We start from the raw sequence: 23154 nt of genomic DNA, 5'->3' as shown, positions 1-23154 counted from the left end.
TGTCGTTTAACTGGTATGGTGAATATGGTGATGAAGGCGCAACATAAATTTAATTGAAAAAAATAAAATAAAATAAAAAAATAATAATAAAAAAAGATACAAACAAATACTGCACTCCAGGTCTCCTCACTTCACCTACAGTACATCAGTACCTGAGTTTACTAACACCCTTGTGGCTGAATAAAATCTCACACATCTCCACAAAATCTAGTGGAACATCTTCCCAGAAGAGTGCCAGTTATTATTAGAGCAAACGGGAACCAAATGTGGACCAATCTTCTGATTAGGTGTCCATAAACTGGAGTATTTTGTATATATCGACTTTATTATGGTTAGTGCTTCATTACTGTCAAACAAAATGACATAAAACAGCTGTTAACGAAAAAAAAACATCATCGACTCTGAGGTGCTTAGATGTCATGTCATCCTGCCTCTGGTCGAGGGAGACAACGAAATTTCTTCCACACATATTTCAAAAGCACCTACTGTAAAATCTACAGTGCGACAGCCATTTGTAGGTTCCCGATGCACATTTTGTCTCATCTGACAAAGAGATTTTAATTCCCTGCCTTGCATTGTTGCGTTTCGGTCTCTCGCAGCGTTCCTGCTGCTGTTAGCTCTCTGCAGAGGAAGCAGATTTCAGAAAAAAACAAAAAAAAAACAAAAAACACCCCTCCTCCTCATCATCCTCGTCATCCTCCTCCTGCTTCTCCTTCCTGATCGAGGTAAACATGCCTCTTCTTGAATTGTGAGTGAGTGGCGCAAGAGCTTTGAGGTCACCGCTGAATGAAAAGCATTGCGTAACTCTGACTCAGCGTCAGGTGACTCGGTTCTATCCCGCTTGATCTCCGCGCACACACACATCTGGAGCTGCTGAACGATTACGAGGAGTGCACCGATTCGGTGATTTACCAGAAAATGATCCGATTTCAAAAAGAAATTCTTTCTACACTTGTGTGACTCATGAGTGCAGAGTTGCTTGTTGAAATATCGATGACTTGTTTGGCTAGGCTGGAAAATACCGCTTGCTTTTAATGGAAAAATATTCTGCAAAAAAGGCATTTCGGGTGGGATTTCTTCACAAGAGAGTAAAGAGAGAGCCGGCGAAATGCAGAATACAAACCTGAAGAAAGGATCATGAGATATAAAATATGACCTTAAGGAATGACACTGTGAGCCACGATCGTGTCATGAAGACCGGGAGAGGAACAAACACAAAGCTGTCAGAAAGAAGAAATTAGTATTTAGTCACGCACGTAAATATATTTATTTAATAAAAGCTTCATTTCTTTTTACATTTTATTTACAGCATTATCATAATAGGCTGTATATTAACTTACTGGGAGAAAAGCGGTAGTTCTATGTAAAAATCAGACATTGAGCAACCCTATATTAACAAAATGGCATAAGCCTTGTTTCAGATTTGACCCTGAGCTTGGTAGTCAAATCATCGACGCATCGGACCTTCGACTAGTCGGGGTCACCCCCTACTTGATACAAATGTTGCAAAAAAAAATCCATAGTAGAACTGGGAGGCTGAGCTCGAAGTCCCATAATGCAGTGTGGGTATATGGTGCAGAATCACCTAGACAGACTAAAGCGCAGCCGCATCGCCCGTTTTTTGTTTTTGTTTTTTGGAGATTAATCGAGTCCCACTGATGGCACAATCAGCAAATCTCCATTTTCATTCATTATACAAATTGATATGGAAAGTCTTTAAGGACTGTAAGGGAAAGAGAGAGAGAGAGAGAGCAAGAGAGAAAGAGAGCAAAAAAAAAAAGAAATCGCATTTTGTTTTGAGTTTTGAGTCATTTTTGAGTTGCTAAAAAGCATCGGGATTAGTCACAGTGCATGAAAAGTGATCATGTGTGTCAAACCCACAAGCAAGAACATCGTCTTCGATGACACCCACACATGTATACAGTACTAAACATAAGTAATTGACTCCAGATGAGCTTAATTGCTCGGAAAATGTCAAGTCGTAATAATATGTTCATGTGTTCGCGTCTATGTCTCTCTCCTTCTCTTTAATATTATATATATATATATATATATATATATATATATATATATATATATATATATATATATATATATATATATATATATATATATAGCGCCACACTGAGGAATGCAGCGAATTCAGTATGCATTCTTTGCCAGATGTTGGCTTCTGTAAGCTGAGGCAGAGGAAGAACACCATGCTGCTCATTCGCACCGTCAAGAGGCATCGTGCCGTTCAGTGCGAGAGGGTCGACGATGAATCGGCTCCGACAAACCCAACGCAAATGCCACGCTTGGCCTCTAATAACAATAATGCTGTATTTTAAATATGAAAAAAAAAATTAAATCACGTATCGTTATGAATAATTACATGTATCCAATAATGCTTCAGTTACTTACTCAGAAGCTACGACAGCAATTCAAACACGTTCGATACAAAGAAACAAACAAAAACAACCAAACGTTCCCTGCTCCAAGCGAAGCCTGGATCGTTTGATGCAGTGAAGACTGTACAACTAAAAACAAAACCTCAGTTTCATGGTACACATTATATCCAATAACTACTGACTTTTCCGCCCATATGTGGTTCTTCCTCAAACTTTTACCACAAACTTGGAGACGTCTCTGGATGCAATAGCATGACCTTTTCCCGTCTCTTGAACTAGGAGACCCAAATATAGTTGGAGTGGAATATCTCGAATATCTGACAGCACCCCCGGGCCTTGTCACCTCACCGACATCAGTACTCGTCTTTTCTAACACCCTTTTGGCTGAATGAATCTCCAAAAATTACCACAAGCAGACTCTAAAATCCAGTGGAACAACTTCCCAGAAGAATGTTGAAAGTCAGCTAGCTAAAATTATACTATATTACACAAGCTAATATGTTGACTATGTGCCCCAGGGGAACGGAAACAAAGTACAAATCATGTCCCCAAACAATATATTTTACACAATTGGTCAATTTAATGCCACCAAATTGATCAGTATTAACTAACGATGATATTCATGGATACATTATTGTTTTGAGTCTTGAGCAAAAAGGAATTCTTGGGAATTCTCCAAAAGTACAGAACCGGGTAAGACAGTCCTTTGCCCTGCCTCCAGCATCTCAAGATCTGCCTCTAAGCATTACCTAAATTTATGCCCCATAAAAGTATGTAAAAGATGGCAAATCCTGGGCAGCAAATTACCATAACACTTGAACCCTAGGACCTACCACCTTGTTTATACCAGGTAGCAGGACAGGCATTCGCAGCACTTCAACTACCTCTAAGCGCCACACGCAACCACCTTTCCAGTGCTTGTTAACAAACCTCTTCGACATATGCTAAATAGGAGGACGGCACATTACATGGAGTGCATAATAATCTATCAGATGTCAGAAGAAATGCTAGTCTCTTGTGTGTGCTATGAGCTCCAGTACCTTATGTAAGACACTGCATTACCAAGCTACGGAAATGCGAGTTCGACAAAACCCACCATCTAATTCCTTTGATATATAATTCCTGCGCACAAGCTGGGCAGATTGATAAGGAATTAAAAGCTGTCACTGACTGGCCACCGCGCCACACTCGCAATGAGCTACAAAGTCCTGGGGTTTGCTAACGTTTAATCCCACTCGATAAGAGGGTTTATTTCCGAGCTGTAACTCTCAGGTTGCTCTTTAAAGAAGTACCGCAATCCCGAGACACCATGAGCCCCTCCTGCAATTTATAGGAGGTGGATTATGGAGGTGGATGCCTCCGAGGCCAGCTAAGAGCCATTCTGTCACAGTGCCTTGGAAGAGGTTGGGAATAACAGCTTGTTTTTGTTTTTTTGCAGCCCTGGATTTGTGCAGCCACTGGCGTACAATCAGACACTAAAGATATGGATAAACTGCCAAAAGCTTCAATCCTCAACAGACAGGATGGCCAGTATCTATTCCTCATACTTTTAGCTCCTCATATTTACCTACAGGCTGCGTTCTAAACATGCCAAAGTTGTCCTGCAAGTACAGTGTGGCTTATGAAGTAATAAAAAAAATCCTGACAGGACACAAGATTCTGAACCAGCACTACCTGACCCTCTATGTCCCCATTGCAGGGGGTCCACATCTTGTTCATTTTAGGCCTCCAGGTTCTTTCATGCCATAGGTCCTGGTGGCCTTCTCTTACGGTAGATGCAATAACCTCAATCGTGCATGATTTCTACGGTACACAGTCACAGTTCATCATCAACATTTAAGTTCATCATCAATAGAATTTTCAGTAGAATTCCACTCCTTGCCCTAAATACACTATATGGAAAACAGTATTATGACACCAGCCATATGTGGTTCTTTCCTGAACTGCTTTCACAAAGCTGAAGCCACACAATTTTATATGGATGCAGTAGCATTAACGTTTCCCTTAACTTGACCTAGGAGACCCAAATCTGTTCCACAATGCCCCTGTGCACAAACTCCAGGAAGATAAATTTTTACATGGGTTGGTGTGAAAGATCTCCTGCTATAGAGCTCTGACCTCAACCCTATTCAACACCTTTGAGATGAATTGGAACGGCAAGTCAGGACTCCTCACCTCACCTACACCGGTACATCTCTGCCCAATCATGTCTCTCCAGCACAAGAACCCATACCTAAAGCTGATCCAGTTCCTGTACTGGGTGTCAAAGGCAACCTCATTTACTTTCTCCTTTGGTCAACGTCTGTATTGTTGATTCGAAAGTGACATACTGCAATGAATCCAGAAATCTTCTGGACAGTACCACTCCCAGAGATCAGGTCATGGATGATGGATTCAAGAGGCACTAGACTGGTGGTAGATTAGAATAACAATAATACCACACTCAGAGGTGTCAAACTCTACAATTCCTAACTAGTTTCCACTGTTAATCATTCTTCCATCTTTGGTAAATGTTTTATCCTAGTCAGGGTTGGAGCAGATCCAGAGATTAGAACATAGCATAGCATTTGTGGGGCACCTGTCCATTGAAGGCAACCATCCACATGATCTTAATATGAAATTTGTGGAGGATGTCCAGGGGAAGTACAGGGAATGTTTTCCCAATTCATTTGTAGAGATGTAAAGAGTATGTGAAAATCAAACTTGAGTTAAAGTCTAGAAAAAGACTGCAAAATGTAGTCCATTACAAGTCAAATGTCACCAATTCCAATATGAATTGAGTAAAAGTCTTCGAGTATCTGATTTGAACAGAACTTGAGTATTTCACTCATATTGAACACAGGATCAAAGATGCACTCGTCCTCAACAACAAGACACGTGTTGGTGAAAAGCCAAAAACAGTCGATTTCTTAAAATACAAATAAAATTTAACACCTTAACACTGCATTAACCAATAACATAACAACTTCTTCAGCATACCAGAAAAAAAAATACAGAAATTAGACAAAGCAGTAAACCAATGGGGTTCTTCAGTTAACAAATGAAAATCACAGTATCATGTCACAAAGTAGAAGTGAAACCAAATATCCAGAGCTGAATAGAAACTATATTTTTATTCAACTTCAACAAAATCTGCTTCTCGACATTTTTTCGCAATTTCTTCGAGCTCTTTTCGGAATGAAAATGAGGTCAGCGGTGCTAAAAAGTCGCTCGCAGGCAGCAGATGCGGGTAGAGGAGTGTTAATGACGTCCTCAACAGAGGTGCAAAATATAATTGGTAACAGTCATTGGCAATTAAAATATAGTGGAGTTAAAAAAAGAAAAAAAAGAAATGCACATTGAATCACTGATGTATTTGAGAAGAGAGTAAAAGTTGCTTATATCTTTGATATTCGGTAAAAACTAGAAAGAAGCCATAAAAATAACAAAGTACGACAAAGTGGGCACATGGAAATATATTTGCCCAATATTTTTTAAAAACCACTGATTATCATATAATATATTTTCGCACATTTTCTCCTTTTTTTCTTTTCTTCTCTCATTTTCCCATCCTTTATATAGTCCGTTTTACCTAACGCACAATAACAAATAAAATCTTTTATTAATTAATAATTTAATCAACCCCTCGAATGTCCTTTGTGTTCACCACAGACATTCATTACCGCAATATGTGCTGTTGGATTTCTTCCTAAATCAATCGCTCGTAACGATATCTTTCTGATATTCATACATTCGAATAAATAGTGTGTTACATTTACATTTCTCTGGCAGATGCCCTAAACCGGAGCAACTTTATCTCATTCATACATCTGAGCCGCTATGGGGTTAAGGGCCTTACTCAGGGGCCCAGGAAGCTTGGTGTGGCTTGGATTTGAATTCACGACCTTCGAAACCTTCGGAAATCCAATGCCTTTCCCACCAAGCGATCAAATCCCATTACACTCGAATGGGTAACGGATCTAAAATGCATAAAACCAGACGAAACGCGTCCATCGCTTTTGTTCAGGAAACTCGAGTATAATTCGAAGCCATTTTGAAACTGGACGGCTGGAAGAAGTTCGAGGCGGTTTATTACCAAGAAACAGCGAACGCACGGAATGAAAGGAATAAATTCTCCTTCTCTGACAAAGCGATAGACGAGCCTTTGTTTCAAAATTTATTTCGAGCTGAAGTGCTTTCATTAATATGACAAAAAGAAGAGTTACGTCCGTCAATATCGGATTCGGCGGCGCTTTGTTAAGTGGTGATGCTGCAGAGGGAACAAAGCTATTAGTGAGATAAACCTTTAGAATGTGGGGGGGTTCAAGTAGATACTCAGGTCCTGAGATCTACGTAACAAGCAGCTTCATATCGGACACCAGATTGTTTGTTTTCCACATTTAGTCCCCGTTTGCTGTTATAATCTCCACCACTTTCCTGGGCAGATGTTCCACTAGATTTGGTGGAGATTTTGTGGAGCTCTCATTCAACCTCAATGGTGTTAGTAAAGTCCAGGTACTGATGTAGATGATGTGACTCTGCACTCAGTTCACATTCACCCCAAAGGTGTTCAATAGGGTTGAACTATTTAAAACTATAGAGCAGGCCACTCAAGATCTTCCACTCCAAGAACCTCTAGAACCTGTAGAACATGGAGCTGGATTTGTGTGCAGGGATGATGTTATTCTAGAACAGGTTTGGTTCTCATTGGTCTGGAAAAGGCAACATTTCATGCTACGGTGTCCAAGGGCCTCCAAGTTGGTGGTCAGTTTGAAGAAAGAGCACATAAGGCTCCTTCATCCCAATACATCTGACGTACATTTTCCCCTTTCGGAGTAAGTCTGACTGGTAGCTGGAACAGCTGAGTAGGTCAAGAGCGTGAATCACAGTAGTGTCCATGTTGTATATACAAGCAGTATTTACGCTCTATTAATGTTTTTTACCCCACAGTCCTGTAACAACCTTCTCAAATATGTGCAGCAAAAAAGGAGATGCACCTACGGAAACCGACCGATCGGACGTATGGCAGGTGCACGCGTAGTAAATATGCCCCGAATGAGGGTTTTCATCACAGCTTTGGAAAGAGGACGACGTTTCTGCTCCGTAACAATCGATTTTTTCGAAAGGCCACGAATGAGAAGGAAAAAACCCCCCTTAAACTTCGGTTTAATCGATGAATCATCCTTCTACCTTATATAAGCCTGAACGAGCGCGAATAGGTTCTTGGTGGCGTTCCCGATTGTGCGACGCAACACCAGAGAAGCTGGACTGAGCAACCACGCTGAGAAAGAGAGAAGAAGTGGAGCTCCTGGTGCAGCAAAAGGTGGCTGAGATGATGAGCAGGGAATGAAACGGAGCTTGGGGTTATTTTTGTGTGGGCTCCATTTTTTTTCTCTTTCCTCCAATTTTTGATTCCGGTTGATTTCAGGATTTTTCTCCTGATGATGTCTTAATTGAGTTCCAAAAAATGGACACTGAATGATCTAGGTGAGGTATCTCAGCAATCATGTGACCCCGTTTTCACTGATATGCTCGATGAAGCGTTAATCTGGGTTAGGAAGGCATCTAGATGCTGTAGAATCCTTTTGTGGATGTGAAGAACCCTGGGGGAACCCTGAGGGAACTCCCGTGGGATTCTAGTTATATGTGATATATCACACTTTATGATGGTGACGTGCTCGTGAACATATGATGTACAGTATAAATCGAGCCTGAGATTATTCCAGAGATGCAGAGCTGCAGGCCCTGAGATGATCCATGCCTTGAGATGTTTGTCACCCGGTCAGTAATTAGAGTGCTGTGTAAAAATTCCTCTGGAATTCCAAGCCCTCCTTGAACGCCGTTCTTCAGGTTCGACGTGTTCGAGGGTGTTTTCTTCTTCTTTTTTAAGGTATTTTCGCTTCTTAATGATTGGGCTGTGAGTCACACCAGCAGTCGTCTTCCAGTCTAATTGCACCTTGTGGGCTTCTGCTGGGTTTCGTGTGCAGTCGAAAGCATCAAAGGTCTGAATCTTCATCATCTTTGATGCTCTCCATGACCTACATGATGTCATTATGACCCTTCAGCCCACACACAGGGGCTGATCTTAAACTCGGATTGAGCTTGATCACTTCCCCCTTTTTTTTTTTTTTTTTTTTTTTTGGAAGTGTGTGCGTGTGTGCGCGCGGAACCGAGTCAGAGAGTCGGTTCAGTGTTGCAACTCTGTTTTGGTTTGCGACGCAATAGGCTGGAAGTGCGTAGGTGTGAGACTGTGCTGAACAGCAGAATTACACTGCAACAACCAGGCACATGCAGCAGAACCTGACCAGCCACACAGGTGTGATCATGGCACCTCAGACATATTTTTGCAACATAGACACACACACACACACACACACACACACACACACACACACACACACACACACACAGTACAGGATGTGGGAATGCTCGAGCGTCATGATCAGCCTGGATGGTGTTATCACTACACAAATTAACAGTCGGAAAAAACCCCCATTAAATAATAATATGATGATGAAGATGATGGTGAAGACCATAGTCGATCCTCCTGACGTTTTAACGCATAACCCTCCGAACGCGCTCTTCATCCTTGTTCTCATCATCATCATCATCACAGCAGATGAATACATGGAGGAGACCGTGAAAGGAAATCATACTCACTCACTCACTCTCTACTGCGGAGAGATTCACAGGAATGCGCGAGAGCTCAGTCCTCCTCCACCTCCAGCCTGGAGAACATCTCTACACCTCCACATCTCCACTGCGCGTGCTGCTGATGATCCTGATTCTGATCCTGCTGCTGCTGTTGTTGTTGTTGTTGATGATGATGATGATGATGATGATCCTGCTCCTGCTGCTGCATACTTGAGAAGAAACCTCACGCGCAGTTGTCACCGGACTGAAGAGCTGATGGTAGCAACAGTTATTTTGAGCGACGCCGAAGCGTCCAATCAGAGCGCAACAAAGCAGCACGCCTCTGTACAGACCGACCAACCGCGACACTGATCGACCGCTAGGGGGCGGGACGGGGATGCCGCTCACAGATTACAGCTCGGTCACCGGGAGCGCGCGCACTCCGACTTTATTCTAATGTTATTTGTTTGTTTGTTTGTTTTGTAGTATCCTCATTGTTAACATTTTATTTAATCTATCAATCCCTTCCTCTATCCATCTATCCATCAATCCATCCATCCATCCATCCATAGTAGTGGTATCATTATTATTAACATTTGTATTATATTTACAGATTTATTATTATTGTTGTTATTGTGTGTGTTTACCATTTTATTAACATTTGTTATTATTAACATTTTAAATACATTTACTTATTAATATTTTTTATAATTGTTATTGTTAACATATGTACTTATTTTTGCATTATTTATTATTATTATTATTTAGATATTTATAAACGTATAAAAAAGTAAAAATAATTATTTTTGCATTTGTAGCTCCGTGCAAATAAAATGAAACTGAATTATATTTCATATTACTGTAACATTTTATTTTCCAATTGCAAAAGCTTTGAGCCTTTGATTGAGCAGAAAATAATGATACCAATATTGGTTAAAAAAAAATGAATTATTATACAAATAAAATCAATAATAGTACTATTGCTACCACTACTGAAATTACTAACACTTCTACTGATATTTTATATGTACATTATTTATATATATATATATATATATATATATATATATATATATATATATATATATATATATATATATATATGACTGTATTTATTATGTTAATAATACAAATATAAATACAATTAATGTTATTATATAATGTATTCAATTATTGCTGTATTTAAGATCTAATAATTTCCACACAATATTTATGATACATATTGACCACATATTTCTGATAAAAATGATTAAACAACTTACAGCCATTAATACAACGATAGTATTTTACCAGAACCATGAAAAGTAAAATTAAAGGGTAAAATCTTCACGTGCTGAGATTATTTACACAGTTATTACATATTTATATCAGTGTGTAAAATAAAAAATAGAAGTTTATTTTTTTCTAATGAACACTTCCAATCCCCAAGCTTCATCTCCTTGATTTTATGTGTTATTGCCGCCACCGTGTGGTGAGACCTGATACAAACACAATATACCGTTTCTTTTAAAGGCAATTCAATCCAACCTATTTATCTATTATCTCTATTGAGTTTGGGATAATTATTAATTAGGCCCTGATGCATGACCAAAAAAAAAATTTGTATATATTTTTTAAATTTACGTGATTTATTTATAGACTTTAGCAAGCTGCTATGAAATGTAAATGTACGTTTATTGTAAATAAGCAAAACTAACAAAGAAAAATGAAAGTAAAAATATAATAGTAACAAGATGATAATGAATCAGGGATTCATTAAAAAACTATAAAGAAAGAAACTGTAAGTAAAAAAAAAACAAGTAATAAACAAGTAATAAACACACACACACACACACACACACACACACACACACACACACACACACACACACACACACACACACACCAATCTTAGTGTAATGCAATATGATCAGTTCTAATAGAAATTTATCTGGAGCGGTGAAGCAGCAGCCAATCAGCGTACAGAGGGCGTGTCTCGTTAGAATACTGAGGGCGGGGCTTGACCTAATACGTGTATGAGGAAAGAGAGCGCAGAAGCGACGCTTTCGATGGAAACGTAACTGCGCATGCGCAAGCGCGCAGAAGCGATCGAAACATGGCGGCTGGCTCTTGCGAAAAGTACTGAGATCCTGTCTGAATTTCGACCGAATTCGCCCAGGTAGGTGTGCGCTTCGTGTGCCCGGGGTAGCTGGGTGAAGCTCCCGGGTGTGTGTGTGTGTGAGGTGGGGGGGATTTGCTCCTGATGTACGCGGGAGAAGGGTTTTATTTTCCGCCTTTCGGTGTAAACACTTTGATCGCGTCGCGATGGGTTTCTCATCATCTTTCCAAAGTGGGAGTCGCTGATGGGCGTCTACCTCTGTTATTACGCGTTACAAAGCCGTAATAAGCGCGTCGTGCGCTCCGAACTGCCGAGCTCGAGTGTATGGGGTGTGTGAAGTGTGTGTGTGAAGTGTGTGGACTCTCAGAACACAGTTTTGGTCGGACGTGTTATTTTGTTGTTGATGTGTAATAAGACTCGTCATGATGACGTCTCATCTGAGCGACACTCGCACGCTGAATGACGTAAGAGCTTTTCTATTACAATAAAGTTTAGATTCCACACTGGAGAAACTTCAGAAATCCATCAAGAAACTACAGACTTATCAACTACAACAACCAGTAGTGTGACTCTATAGCTACTGACTTCTATTACAATGTGACCAAAACAAAGAAATACGTCAAACTAAAATAAATTTTATACAGATAATATTCAAATTAGATGGCATTAGATAGGAGGCGAGTTTCCTAATAAAAATATAATATAATAAGACTTTTTATTGGTCATTCATTCTTTTCAAAAATCAAAAATCCTGTGATAAAATAAAAAAAAGACAATAAAATTAAATGACAGATATTAAATGGGTTATTTAATACCATAACGTATTTCTCGCTACAACCCCCAGTCTCTCTAGAAGAATTCGTTCCCCGTGTTATTAGTGCTACACTGGAATTGACTTATTATCGCGTTGCTATTTTGTGTGCGTTTCCTTTCCCGTGGGTTTGGCGACGAATCCCGCGAGTTCGCAGTTTTACCCCGAGGTTTAATTTAAGTTAAGAATTTGATGATGTTCAGGACGAGCTTTTTTTTTTTTAATCGATCTGTTTATCGAAACGTAAGCACGGTAATGATTGAAAATAAAATACATTTTGGTATAAAATATAAATCCTATGAATAATTCGTTATGAACGATATGAAACGTTTAATATTAATGCACTTGTGTTTTTTACGCCACAATTTTGTATATTATGGTATACCACAAATCATCACAAAATACTAGAAATAACAGTAATAGAGTTATAAAATGTGAAGTAATAATGTAAAATAAATGATTCATCAATTTCGACTGCTACTAATGATACTAGTAATAAGTTATTATTACTTTTTTATTAATGATTAAAGCAGTATTGATTCTTATGTATGTTTAAATGCTACTTCTATCACGAGGGGTCTAGTAACGGTTTTCCACCACAGTAAAGTCTTCCAGAAAGAGTTTTTATTTTGTTCCTGTTTGCCTTCAGGAGCTGAAACGGTGACTGTTTCTAACTTCTCCAGACATTTCCTCCGACACAGTGTATATAATAGAGAACGTGCTGAAGAGTGAAATCAGATCACCGTTGTTTTACAGCTCGGGTGTTTCATTTGATGTCTGGAACGACGGTTAATTGCATCATAGCGAATTCTTTTCCGAGCGGGACGACCACTCTCGCCGAGCTGCGAAGAAGCCGAATTACACCAATAATCGGTCATCATCGTTCTCCTCGTTCCTGCTCAGGTCGTTGTGCAGACGAAGGGCTCAGTGTTATTACAAAAGACAACGTTCTGAATATTTTATAAGGTATGTAATAAATGAGAACGAGGTTTCCCGGTAAAGCCGTTTCTTATCGCGGGTTCTGTCTGTGTCCTGAAGTTATCATCATCACACTTCCTGTGCAGTTTATCTTCTCGCTATTTCATTACGGAATTCAAAAAATGTTCTCGTCGTTCGTGAAATGGATCTTTGGCAGAGTTGTTTTCTCAGAGCCGGCTGGAGAAATGCTTTCGGTTGGTTTGCGGAGCTTTCCGAACACGGGACGTTCTGTCTGGATTAAAAGCGATGTGAATTTCTTGAGAAAAAGGGACTTATCGTTATGAGCGTATTGCCAGAGGTCACTGCAGTTCGTTGCTCACTGTAAAAACCTCAAGCTTTATTAAATACTGCAATAGATACAATCTGAATTCTTTCTTCAAGATTAGGTTTCTAATGGTTACGTGTTGGATCGGCATTGAAATGATTCCGGTTTATGTGACTCCAAATGAAAAAGTGAAGCCGAGTCAGAAATGGAGTCTAAATGAAAGCGAGTCCAAATCAGAAAGGGTCCACATTGAAAGTGAGTCACAGAGTCAGAAACTGAGTCTAATTGAAAGTTTCACTGAGTCAAAAACTGAATCTAAATAAAAGTGAGTCAGAGTCAGAAACTGAGTCTAATTGAAAGGGAGTCACTGAGTCAAAAACTGAATCTAAATGAAAGTGAGTCAGAGTCAGAAACTGAATCTAATTGAAAGGGAGTCACTGAGTCAAAAACTGAATCTAAATGAAAGTGAGTCATAGTCAGAAACTGAGTCTAAATGAAAGTAAGCCACTGAGTCAAGGCTGAATCGAAATTAAAGGGAGTCAGGGTCAGAAATGGAGTGTAAATAAAATCGATATGTGTCAAGTAATCGAATTATTCAATCTGTAGAGTCTATTGATTGATCTGATTTGAATGTTTGAATATTTTTGAATCGGTGATGATCTGTTAAAATATCTGTAGAGCTTAAAATTGAGCTTAAAAAAAAGAGTTTCCCTCAATTTCCCTCAAGCAACACCTCTGGATAACGACTTAAAGACCTCGCTCCATCGCACCTGGAATTGTCCGGGAACGACCGTGAGGCCTCTGCAGGGTGCAGAAGTTGTCTGATCTGGTGTTTATCCTGGCGCAGGAGGTGAAAAGGTGGCGTTCGCCTGCTGCTTTTCGCTGACCTGCTCTCGTTAAAGCGGCTCTTTTAACGACCCCCTGTTGAGTCACGTCCCTTTTCTCACTCACATATATGCACTAGATGCACAAACGTTTGTGGACACTCTTTTCTGAGCATCCTGTTCCTCCGCATTGAGTCGCCATTTCCTGATATAACAACCTCCACTTTTCTGGGAAGATGTTCCACCAGATTTTGGAGTGTGCGCTGATGTAGATTCTGAGGTGAGGAAGCCCGGGGGTGCAGTCAGCATTCCGAGCTCTATAGCAGGAGATCTTCCACTCGGAACCCTTATGAAGCAGATCTTTATGGAGCTGGCTTCGTGTACAGGGGCAATGTTATGCTGGAGGAGCTTTGGGTCTTTGAGATGAAGTGAAGGGAAAATTTCATGCTAGCACATCCAAAAGATCTAACTGTGCCTCCAGCTTTGTGGTACATGCATCAGAGAAGTGTAAGAAGAGATGCTCAGTGTGTGTGTGTGTGTGTGAGAGAAAGGTATGTTCCCCAGCCAGTCAGAAAAAAGGGGTTTGATTGTGTGTGAAGCTCAGGAATGCATCCCCCCGGCTACGTTCTGCATTTAATAACACGCACTCTGCCACAGCAGCGGCGCACGTGGCCCTCGGCGCCTTCTAGCTGATGCCGCTGTAGGGCAAGAATCCGTATTGTTTACTTAGCCACGTCGAGAGGTGATAAAACCGAGAGCCTTGTCTTTAAAACTTGCTGCTTTACTGCTAGTAGCCATCGTTTTTATTATGTCAGAAGTCACCAGTGTCAGTCAGGAGGTTTTTCACCACTAAAAAGTCCTCAGGAAGTCACATAGAAACAGGTCGGTTATATCTTCTATGATGTAAGCAATACGTCTATTGCGGTACGGGTCTCTCTTGCGTTATTGACGCTGTGGTATAAGAGGATTTTTACGCAGTTCTCTAATCCGATTGGTCGGAAGACGCCGGCGTTGTTTTATTTACATTTTTTTTAACTGCAACAGGTTAACTTTTATGTCAGGAGTCTCCAGTGTCTGTCCGGAGGTTTTCCACAGTGTTAAAGTCCTCAGGACGGATCAGTCATTTCCGGTTTCCTTTCCAACTTGACGATCTGCTTTTTCATAATGGACGGCACCTAAAAACACCTCAGTTATATCTCCTATGATGTCAGCAATACCTTGAACTCATTTCCTGTGGTAAATTTATTGCGGTAAAGGTACTACTAGCACTCGCGCTATACTTCCTGTGGTATAGAGGAATAAAACACATCGTTATTAGAGTGGTCAAACAGCCACATGGACTCCTTCATCTCAGGCCAAATTTGTTATATACGCCACAGCACATTGCTCTACGCAACTCGTTTTTTTCCCTTTTAATTCTGCCTCATCTTGTTTTTCACTCAGACCCAAAGATTTGACTGATTTGATGGTTTATAAACCATCCAGATGAAAAAAAAGTCAAATGATTTATGTCCTGATTGAGATTTTTGACTGCATTTTTAGTCACACAGTTGAACAGTTTTGAATATGATACTCATTGTACTATAATATATAATAAAATTCTACTAGACTTACTATAATAAATAACTATTATATAACGTATTATATAGAATAGATTATATGTAATACTCGAGTGAAAATCCCAAATTCGAACAAATGAACCAGATTTTCTAGACTTGTTTCAGGGCCATGACTTCATTCCGTTAGACGATAATTGAGTTCCCAAATGATCTGCTTCTTTTAGCTGCCGAGAAGAAATCCACCGCCCGAAATTTGTGTCAAGCAATTACAACCGAAATGAAGGTCTGCCGCTGATGGAATATGAAAGGCCTGTTTTCGAGCTAAAATATTTCACCGTGTTTTCCACCTGCTTTTTTGTTAAAGTAATTAAGTTCTTTCGGCTTCTCCCATTAGGGGGCGCCACAACCGATCATCCGTCTCTATACCCCCCTGTCCTTTACATCGGCCTCTTTCAACCCAACCACCTGCATGTTTTCCCTCACCACATCCATAAACCTCCTCCTTGGTCTTCCTCTTTTCCTTCTTCCTGGTGGCTCCATCCTCAGCATCCTCCTACCGATATACCCCATGTCCCTCCTCTGCACATGTCCAAACCATCTCAATCTTGCCTCCCTCACCTTGTCTCCAAAACGTCCTACATGCGCTGTCCCTCTAATAAACTCATTTCTAATCCTGTCCATCGTCGTCACTCCCAACGAAAACCTCAACATCTTCAGCTCTGCTACCTCCAGCTCCACCTCCTGTCTTTTACTCAATGCCACTGTCTCTAAACCATACAACATCTCAGGTCTCACCACAGTCCTATAAACTTTCCCTTTCACTCTCACAGATACTCTCCTATCACACAAAGTAAGTTCTTAATAATTAATTATAAATGTCGATTGAAAAAGTGTCATAGTTTTCTAAAACACGCCGCTATGTTGTGAGGCAGCAGTTGGCGTGACTGTGCAGTGCCCCCGGTGGTGCGACTAAACACGTGGAAAACGTTGGCGATGCTCACATTCATCAGAAATTGTAACGTAACGCATGTTTATAGTTGGAATTGAAAATCATTATTTCAGATATTATATGTGGTCTTAAAAATCTTCTTCAGTCTCGAAAAGTGTGGAATTATGAAATTTTTTTCTGACCAATCAAAATCCAACAGTGTGCCTGGGATGAAAACGTGGGCCATTCCTTAACATTCGGACCACCCAGTTAACATCTCTCTTGGTTGGACTGTAGAATGTGGACATCTGTCTTGGAATCTTGGACACATTTAAAGATTCTGACCTTCTTCCTGAAGGCATCCCAAAAGTCTGTTCACAAGATTTTTTTTTGTTCTAATGAATGATCACAAAACCATCGATAAACGAGATGAAGGATGACGTCTTCCTGGAAGTTTAGTTGGACATGACGAAATGAGCCGAAACGTCCATATTGCCACCGAATCCATAGCCACTGCGGTTCCGCTTTAGAGAAGGAATGAATGCTTTGCTTGTTAGAGGTTTCACAGACCTCTGAGCTGATGGCAGGAGCTAGCGAGTAGGCAAAAATGGTGTGTGTGTGTGTGTGTGTGTGTGTGTTGGTAAATGGGGTGAAAATGTGCTTTTAATTCCTGAATTAAAGTTCCTTGTTGCTGTTGAAGACGTCGCGTCCAGAATTTGAGGAACGCCTGAAGATAGTGTTTTGCAACATTTATTTATTACACTATTTTGTAATATCCTGTCGCCTGCGTATAACTAAATTCGTTACAATTCTGAAAAAAACTAAATCTCATGCTCGCTATTTCAGTGAAGCTTTTTAAATAGGGACTGGTTCATGGTTTTCTTCCCAAAATCTGCTTCTATGCTGGAGGTCCTTCACTTTTGATGTAATTGTTATCCCCAAAAAAAAAAAACCCTGTCACATTTATTAGGACTTTGGACTCATGAGAAACACAGATAATATTTTTATTACGGTTTCGATGTTGTAATAGAAAACACGTTCGGCCATCATCCTTCTAAAAAAAGCAGAGCAGAAACCACAGTTACCACAAAGCAGGATGTCTCGAGGAGCCACAAGAACACAAGAAATATTTGAGAAGGAGCAGAAGAGTGGACGTGGTCATGGTTATTTCCACTACTTTGCACTCGTTCTACATTTATTTGTAACTCCACTCACTCGTCTATAATGACTTTCTATTGCTAATTTAGTAGCGATTTCTTTGTTTTAATGAGATCTTGAGTGGTCTTCTATAGGAGCTTTTGAACTCTATTGAGCAACTTTGGGATGAATGTGAGTGCTGACTGCATCCCAGGCCTTCTCAGCTCACCTACATGACTTTACCAACACCCTTGTGGCTGAATGAAGAACACTAAAATCTAGTGCACCATCTTCCCAGAAGAGTGGAGGTTATTAGAACAGGGACTAAAATGAGAGCTAAATGTGGAACAGTCCACAAATGTCCATACAGAGTCCCCCGTTACTGATGATTGCTGGAACTATGGTCTACCAGCAAAAAGCCATACTGATAGTTTTTCCGGTTCGCTGTGATTATGAAAGTGGGCTCCGACACCACGTGCTGTTTGTTTTTACACATGAGACTGCACTCTGCATGGAATCCTGGGCTGATCCCTCACCTTTCTCAGAATCATTCTTATCCTATGAGGTGAAATTTTGTATGGAGCTCCAAAACATGGGTGATTGACTTCTCTTTTATTTCATCCAATTTGTTCTCTCTCACCAAGCTTCTTCCTGGTGGTCTTGCAGCCCATTCCAGCCTTGTGTAGGTCTACAATATTGTCCTTTATGTCCTTTGACGGCTCTTTGGTCCCACCCATGGTGATGGAGAGGTTTAAATAAAAAAGAGGTTGATTCTGTGACTGATGACTTTTATACACAATGAGTTGATATTAGGAGAACTTTCTTAAAGGGACAGGACTAATTTGGGTGTGTGGGAATCAGAATTCTTGCTGGGATCAAATACTTATTTCACCTGCCATAACATTTTTAGAATTAATTTTATTGTAAGGGGGTAAATTTACAAAATCAGCAGCGGATCAAATAATTATTACCCCCACTGTATGTATTTAGGTGTAGCTGAATTAGTGAATACGGAGGCATGAGACCGAGTCTGAGGAAGAAGCTGCAGCTGGAATGCTTTTAAAAAATGTTTTTGCCCCCAACCATTACACACACACACACACACACACACACACACACACACACACACACACACACACACACACACACACACACACACACACACACACACACACACTTTTACACAACCCCTTTAAACAGACAAGCATGCACACATGTACCTCTGAGGAATCCTTATCGCCCTCGGCTGAACGGGTAACAGAGACAGATGGGGAAATAAAGAGCAGGACGGTTGATAGCGAGCGTTGGATGTCACAGGATGCGGAATGAGAAAAAAGGAAAACTGTTATATTGCTTTGTATTATATTACACATATTGGTCAGAAGGTATTGATTGATTTGCTACAACTGCAGATCTGACAGCAGTTCCTGACTGCGAGGCATGTAATTACAGATGTATATAATTACAGATATAGATAGATAGATAGATAGATAGATAGATAGATAGATAGATAGATAGATAGATAGATAGATAGATAGATAGATAGATAGATAGATAGATAGATAGATAGATAGATAGATAGATAGATGTTCTCGTTTCTATAGTAACCGCAGAGTTGGCGTTTTTCACGGAGTTACCGACAAGGAGAATTAGTTTTGTCTGACTGGAAACATACATTATATAGACCAAATTGTTGGGACTTCTGGCCCTTTTCAGCCATATGTGGTTCTTCCCCAAAAGGGAGCCACAAATTTGGAGGCACACAGTTGTGAAGAACGTCTTCGGATGCGATTGGATCGCGAGATATAAAGTCGAAATTGCGATAAAAAGTGGGGAACGCGAGAAATAGTTGTGAGGAATAAAGATAGAATTACAAATAAAAAAGTCGGGAAAGTTGTGAACAATGGTCAGAAGCGCAAGCAATAAAGTCTGAATCGCGAGCAATAAAGTCGGAATCGCGAGCAATAAAGTCGGAATCGCGAGCAATAAAGTCGGAATTGGACAAACTGTATGTGGAACGCGATGCGACTTTATTTCTCGCAATTATGACATTATTTGATGGTTCCGACTTCTTGACTCGTGATTACGATTTAGTTTGGTGCAGTAATGTGTTTTTTTTTATTGTTTAAGCCGTAAATCATTCTCCTGCACTCTTTAAACACACAGAAAACATTTGCAAGAATATAGTGAGATGAATTGTATGTAAATTTTAGAAATATCAGATTTATAGTGACTGCTGTGGTACAGTACAGCACTGTAGCGTAGCCTATACGTAGCTTCTCCCTTTTTTGATGTCAGAGGACACTACAACCAATAAATTAGCGGAAACTGGTTTGTTGTGATGCCACTCATTGCTTATGATGAGCTAAAATCGGAACCGTTTGCGAAACAAATTAGCCAAATTGAAAATCGCGCTAAATCGAGGGACGACTATGTCTCTACTCGCGGACACTTCACAGCATAATGGCGTCAGGAATTTCCTTTTTAAATTAGTTTCAGTGAGTAACAAACTGAGGCAGCTGTACACATGAAACGTGAGAACACAAAGCGCACACACTCCTGAAGATTTTAAACTGTTTGCGTGTGTACAGTAGGGCATTTAAAAGTGAAGAAGTGAATCTGTTTTTGAGTCATGCAGTGCCAGACATCTGTGAGACAAACGCCCACCAGACATAGTTTATATTTATACATTTATACGACTTCGTTTAATTGCAAACGTGTTCTTCAAAAAGCCCAAGGAGTCGCTGTCTGCTTGGTTATATTATGGTATTGTTGTGTAGTGTTATGACCGAATGATTTAGGACACAGATTTTAACGTCTGTTCAAAAGAAGACGCGACTCGAACGACTTGTTTTACTACATAATCTCGGGGCATTGGGGCCGTGAGGAGAAAACAAAAAAAAAAAAAAAAAAATATATATATATATATATATATATTAATGATTCTTAAATGTCAAGCTCGGCCGTAAACTTGTTTATAGTTTTTATATCGTTTCTAACCGCAGTGAAACGGAGGAAGACGGTGTCTGTGAGATGTTTCTTCTGCGTTAGTTAAAGGAGTCTCCTGCTAAGAAGTCAAGTGTCAAACTGAGAAAACGTCTAAATATTAACAGAAATTCTACAGCACGCCGTTCCTTCTGTGTACGGTTCCGTTTGGAACTTTTAAAGGGTTCTCGTCGAACAACACTTGCAGGTTTCCAGATATGTGTAAACCAGTACCCTCGGAGCTTAATATGGGCTTAATAGCTGTTAGTGTGTGAATAGTGAGCGAACCTGCTGTTTCCTATATATTTCTCAGGCGTTATGCTGACACAATGTACGTTTACCCTGACAGCATCATCAATCATCAGCATTAAGAGGGAAAAAAAAAAAAAAAGAACCCAGCATCGACCCTGCATCAGCCGCTATACAAATATCCCTATCTGTCTTCTCTTTTAAACCCGAAGTGGCCATGATTTAAACAGATGTGTTTTTTTTTTTTTTTATATTAACCACAAATTATACCACTATGTCCCTGGAAATGCTAGGGAAAAAAACTGAAGTAAATATAACCAAATTCCTGCTACAGTTCCTCAACCTCAGCTATATCATTTAAGTTCTTAATAGTGTTCTGTTCATTGCAACTGGGAAATTTCCACATTTGAAATTTTTTTTCCCCCTCAACACTTTACTTATTCAAATTGAGTATTGGCTCACAGTAAGGTGGAATAAAAAAGTTGTTTGGTTAACAGAGGATTCAAAGCGGATGCGATCGTCCACCGTTGCTTGAAAGGTCTCATGGAAAAGTGAAACGTTAATCAAGAACCTCTGTTATTCAGCGATTTTTAAATCTAAACAGAAACACAAACTGTCTGTGACAGGAAGTCGGCACTCACGACAAACTAATAAGCCAGGGTTGTCAGAAAAAATCAATTCACGTGAGTATCGCGATATTTTGTTTGGCAATACTGTATCGATTCTCAAAAATCGATATTTAAAAACAATTCATACAAGAATCATTGTGAGGTTATATCCCAAACGCTAGATAGATGGCAGTCTTCTTATCTCTGAACTTAAACAGTGACAGGAAGTGCTAGCATAAGTGCATGCCACTATTAGCATTAATATCCACCTGTTTTCTGGTCGCTGCTGTAAAAAAAGAATATTCTTTCATCCTCTTTTTTTTAGCTTTTATGTGTAAAACACTAGTTAGCGCTCAGATCATGCTACTAGTTAATGGTAATACTTAAAATATTATACAATAAATCATTATCAATCCTCAATCCCACTTCATATTAGGTCTCTTTAACAACTATATATATTTTTTAAACATATGCAAAAATATTTTTATTACCATGTTGGGTACAATGATACTAATTTGCCAAAGTTTGCATATGGTGCTGCGTTCTTAATGACAGATTTCCTAAAATCGTATCCTATTCTTAAAATAAGAACCACCCCAATACATCGCCTCGCTTACAGAATCGCAACATATCGTATCGCAACCGCAGTATCGTGATACTTATCGTATCACCACAATCTACAGGAGTAGAAGGTAGGAGCAGATTTTCTTATTTAAAGCACATATATTATAAATATAATAAAGAAATCTATTTCTATGTGAATATTTCCATTTATTTTCAAATCCAATCTTTGCTGTCGGTTATATTCGATCTTTTTTCCCGGTATCGTCCTGCCACTGATATTGAATTTAATCCTGAATTTAATCATTGAAATCACTGTAACAGTAATGAGCACCACCCTGACCAGGCTGATACTAAGGACGAGGCAAATGCATCTCGATTTAGGCTCGTCTCAATTTCTCCCCCTCGTTTTTTTCTCTTTGTACATTCCTAATATGTTCAATACGTCCGGTTTTTCCTTCCCCCGTATCCAGGGTGGTTTTTGTTTCACTCTCACCTGTTGCTTGTTAGCCCTCATTAGCCCATGTGGTTACACCCTGTGGTGTAAATGTTCCTTTCAACTCTGACCTTAGCGCTGGTGTTGTCTCTTTTTTTTTTGTGTTATGTAAGTTTTTTTTTTTTTTTACAATAATCAAAAAATCGTGCAAATAATCGATTGTATTTGACACGACTGGTTAGTTCCATGTTGTAGTAGTTCTATAAGAAAACAGAGCTCAAACAGGGATTGTAGGCATAAAGCCGTCCCTTTGCCAATGAATTACGCTGGGATTATTTACAATTGAAATTTGTATATATTTGGTCTCTCTCGTCCTGCTAGGCCGTTTGCTCCATACGTTATAATGACTCGAGTGCTCATGCTGGAAACGAGCACTCTAACAGACCACGGTTTCGTCCGAGCGTCTCTGATGTTCCCAGCGATAAAACCGCAGGCGTTCACGTGGCTCGCAGGCAAATTCTCCAGGCCTCGGCATCTCGTGCGGAATCGAACCAGGCGCTCTCTCGTGTTTTTTGCATTAGCGCGCTGTCACCGCAGCGAGAGGCGTCTGCACTCGTCACGTTCCTGTACCAGATTAAAGACAGGAAGCTGATGGCTGTCTGTGTGGAACTACTTTTTCTGTCACCTGATCAATCTCATTTTCTCTCTCTCTC

General features: G+C 39.9%; 2 protein-coding genes across 28 annotated transcripts in view; one reads left to right on the top strand and one right to left on the bottom strand.

Moving 5' to 3' along the window:
• The window catches only part of LOC310715096 (cyclin-dependent kinase-like 5), an 85611-nt gene that overhangs the window by 56487 nt on the left and 5970 nt on the right, over positions 1-23154 (bottom strand). For 3 of the 13 annotated variants that reach the window (XM_083521286.1, XM_083521294.1, XM_083521284.1), the window contains exon 1: positions 9026-9599. The exons of 1 other annotated variant lie outside the window; for it this stretch is intronic. The gene's annotated coding sequence lies outside the window, so the exon portion shown is untranslated. Of the gene's footprint in view, positions 1-486; positions 812-7559; positions 8476-9025; positions 9600-23154 lie in introns of those variants that run through there. 9 more of the 13 variants (XM_083521283.1, XM_083521295.1, XM_083521287.1 and 6 more) reach the window with 7 other exon arrangements.
• Positions 11009-23154, top strand: part of LOC310715101 (sex comb on midleg-like protein 2) — a 45820-nt gene continuing 33674 nt past the window's right edge. For 7 of the 15 annotated variants that reach the window (XR_014530231.1, XM_083521309.1, XM_083521304.1 and 4 more), the window contains exon 1: positions 11035-11160. The gene's annotated coding sequence lies outside the window, so the exon portion shown is untranslated. Of the gene's footprint in view, positions 11187-17066; positions 17106-23154 lie in introns of all 15 variants that reach the window. The other 8 variants (XM_083521306.1, XM_083521314.1, XM_083521312.1 and 5 more) reach the window with 6 other exon arrangements.

The sequence above is a fragment of the Silurus aristotelis genome (genome assembly GCF_946808225.1).
Source record: "Silurus aristotelis genome assembly, chromosome: 19".
Classification (NCBI taxonomy): Eukaryota; Metazoa; Chordata; class Actinopteri; order Siluriformes; family Siluridae; genus Silurus; species Silurus aristotelis.
Note: the sequence above shows the minus strand (reverse complement) of the source record. Positions and strands in the feature narration are given on the sequence as shown.